Raw genomic sequence first — 3,900 nt, 5'->3', positions numbered from 1 at the left:
TATTATCTCGCAAAGTACTCCTAGTTTTATTCTTGCAAAACATATCCTATCACCTACAAAATACTTTCATACCTGTTCTAGGTAAAGCGAACGTTAAGTGTGCATAGAGTTGTATCGGTGGTCGATGGAACTTGAAGGGAATATAAATCGTGCCTTTAGCTCCTCTCTAGGTTCGACACTCTTATTTATCGAGAAAGCTACAATTGATACCCTATACTTGTGGGTTATCAGAGCTAGGCCTGAAAAGGTCATATATAGTGTACAAAAGGGAGGTTGACACATAGCAAAACTAAAGTATAGATGACAATGATTGGTTGATGATGTATCCGGTCTATGGTAGTGATGTAGATAGCTTCCTAATCTTTAAGCGCGGAGTCGCATGGCGCTAGAACCTTCTAGAGTGCATTGTGTGCAAGCGCGGAGAAGTTGCCCCAGGGCTGCAAGCACTCATGTAGGGCATCCTTCTTTGTTTTGGAGACATTGTGCTGCGCAAATATGTGCAACCAAATGTCAACCCCACATGAAAATCTTTTTTAGATTTTAGTGTTGATGAAAGTGTAGGAGACTGATGACATGTAAGGATGTGGATGGATTTAACCTGTGTAAGCTGGAGCTTCAACTTTTTGCTGTCAAAGTGGCGGGCGATGTGGATTACACATGCCCCTGTCTCAGCTTTGCGAATGTGATATATGGCATATGTGGTGAGATATAGGGTTATTTGTGGAAAACACAGTGAGGCAGAGGTGACAAGACTTACGGTGTGAAGTTGGGATAAAGTTTTGCGACCAAGGATTATTGGATCCGCCGGCGGACGGTGTGGCTGCAATTTTCCTACCAGCTGATGAACCATCGGTGGAGTTCGTAAGCGTAGAGCCACATATTTGTAAGGTACGGGCCACCGTATTGGGGAGATGAGAGAGGTTGCTGCAGCTGTCTGAACTGTGACTTGGAACATGAAACCCACAGGCACCGAGATGGTCTAAAAGGTGCTTGAGGTATCTTTAATCTTTGTAGCTGGCTCTGAATTTCTTGAGAATGCTTGAATGAAATTGCAATATGCATAGATCTATCGACGTAGTGAAGTTCGTATGGGAACATTGACATAAGTAGAATCATGTTAATATGTGAACACACTGTTCATTGCAGAAATCAGTAGATGGTTGATCGATCTAAGAAAATGTGCCCAATTTAATCTGGTGCATACACAATTGCCTACTATGCCAAGTAGTTGAGATGAAGTATATTATTTTGTTTGTGGAAAAGACAATGCGTTGAGTTGTAGGATACATGTTGTAAAATATGTGTTATTTAACAGTAAAATGTAGAAATGGCTGCTCCCTAGAGGTCGACCTGATCCTTCGTTGCAAAACTAGCTTTATGTGTATGTTCATTCTGGCCGGGTGTCACACTTGTGGCATACCAATACAATTGCTCATAATTTTGTTAACTCCTGCCCATTACATGAATTTGCTGATGAATTCAATTGGTAGGATACAGGTTATAAAATTTGTGTGTTTTAGTTCAACAGGAAAATCTAGAAACGGATGCACCCCGATGCACACTGATCCTTTGTCGCAAAATTTTGTGCATGTGTATGTTATTTCTAGGTGGTGATCTACCAATAAATTAATGTCTGGTAATTAAGCACATAAACTAAGCACTCTCTACAATAGACTGAAAAGAACACTACAAACACCCTCGCATTATCTGTAACAGATAAATTAAGTGTGCACAAGTTTAGCAGCTCATCAGATAAGCAATACTTTTTTGAAATGTACTGTTCTGCAAATACAACTATAAAGAATCATCATAAACACAGTCAGGATTTTTTGACTCCTAGTCTGCAGCATAACATAATTGGACAATCCTTTTGGGGTAGTGCTTAGGTAAGATATTAGGTCCACCTTCAGATAATTAGACTGCACTATTTTGTTCTTTCAAATTGTGAATTGATGATCATATATCTTAAGACATCTCGATGGTGGTGTTTCTGGTAGACGTTTTTGGATTAACGGGTGTTGTTTTGGAGGAGATGAATGAGATGTATGTTCATGCCTCCCGGGGAGCATCAGGCATGATGGTGCAGATATGCCTGTAGTGGTCAGGGCCGATGTTTGAGCCCTAGCAAACATTCCATCGGTAAAATAGGAAGATGTTGATGTCGTTGCGCACTGTGTGGAGCCGATAGGTCACATGCATCTAGATGGTCAACTTGCTCGGAAACTTGCAAAGATTGATGTGGAATGGGAGTGTAGGAAAAATGATTGATTTAATTTTTGTTTACTAGTTTCGTATATGTAGAAGCAATTTGTAATTGAGATTATTTTTTGTGCACTTTTGCAGTTGAGATGGAGGTAGTATCCCGTCCACTGGCTTTGAATGTCGGTATGGGTTTTGTTCACTAGGTTATTGACATCTCTGACGATGAAAGCAACAATGAAGTTGATATGGAAGAATTCTCTAATGATCCTGAGCACGCAAAACTGGTTGAGACGATAAAAGATGAGGGAGCAAGAGTTGAAAGATGCAAATATCGCGAAGATGCATTAAGAAATGTATGATCAAAACAAAAGTCCATGAGAAGAAGATCGTGAGGTCACAATGATGATTCAAAAACTGTATGATCAAAAGGGTAAGTTTGCCCGAAGGTAGAGATGAGGTGGTACAAAACATGTTAGTCATGTATTAGACACGAATAAACTAAGGGATTTACATTTTGCTGCAGCCAATGAAGGTGAGACCACCAATGTGACGGCGAACCGAAACCTTACTCAGGAGGTCAAAACGATGGGTGTAGATCGAATCCCCATGGAGGGCATTCATAGTGGTATGATAGTAAACAAAGTACATTACAAATTGACCATATCATGCATGTTGTTGCCAAAAAATTCAGGTAAAAATAGTTCCTCAAATAAGAATTATGCTAAGACTGATTTAGCTGATCTGTCAGGTGTAGATGCGGCTGTCCAGGTTGATGAAAATGGCAATGAGAGTTTATGAGGTCCCAGCGAGATCTCTGGTCCAAAGACGAAGCTGGATGCACAGATAGAGGGTGCTGCAATCTGTGCGGGTGGGATAGGCCATGGCGACTAAGCTCCGGCAGGTACGTCTCACGGGATATCATGAGTCCACAAAGTCTGTCCGGCGAACATGGGATAAACCATGATTAGTCCAGGGGCAGAAAGGAATTTTTTTGTGGGTGGAGCTGAAATCTTACATCTTTGTTGACTCGTAGAACCTGACTTCGGCCCTGGAGATGAAGGTGATGACCTTCCTGCCATAGTCGGGACAAGGGATGAGCAAGAGGAGGAAGTCATGGTCGCTGTTCTGGTTTCTTGTGGCGCGGCTAGGGAGGATAAAAAGAGAAGAGGAAGAAGAATCTAGAGGATGATGGAGGGGTGGCTCGTGACATGCGCAGTAAATGGATTAGGTGGTGTGGACCGCTATTGTTAGTGCCAGTATGGCTGAGCCGTGGCCCATAGCTGACCTGACCATATGAGCTGATTAGGGTGGGACGACGGTCTTGGCATTTACTGTAATTGGCAGGTGGGCCCTCAAGTGAAATAGCTTAGATATACTATTCAGAATACATATGCCTATACATAGGACTTCGTGAATCTTAGTGCTAGTGGACGAATAAGATATAGTGTGCATCTGAGCTCTATCTTAGAATAGCACTTTCCTTTTCTTCTCTTCTTCTACGTGCGCATACTTGGACAGCGTGTTTGGTTTGGGATTTAAAGATTAGGAATGGGAGTTGTATGTGAGACCAAAATCCCTTAATTGGATCAGGAACATGGGAATTAAAGCTATTCATAGTGGGGTGTATCATATACTAGTATCACGCATATGATATTAGTGATGATACTGTCTTCATAGTGCATAGTATCATAGTGTAGT

The 3,900-nt window shown here is 41.6% G+C and overlaps 1 long non-coding RNA gene across 1 annotated transcript; it reads right to left on the bottom strand.

The window, feature by feature from the left end:
• Window positions 1-2,856: 2,856 nt before the first annotated feature.
• LOC125548328 (uncharacterized) lies at window positions 2,857-3,393 on the bottom strand. Its single transcript, XR_007301005.2, has 2 exons — window positions 3,218-3,393; window positions 2,857-3,137 (listed from the first exon to the last, which is right to left on the bottom strand). It is a non-coding gene; the product is annotated as an uncharacterized LOC125548328 (long non-coding RNA).
• Window positions 3,394-3,900: the final 507 nt, after the last annotated feature.

This window comes from Triticum urartu, chromosome 3A, assembly GCF_056163025.1.
Source record: "Triticum urartu cultivar PI428250 chromosome 3A, HENAU_Tu73, whole genome shotgun sequence".
Lineage (NCBI taxonomy): Eukaryota > Viridiplantae > Streptophyta > Magnoliopsida > Poales > Poaceae > Triticum > Triticum urartu.
Note: the sequence above shows the minus strand (reverse complement) of the source record. Positions and strands in the feature narration are given on the sequence as shown.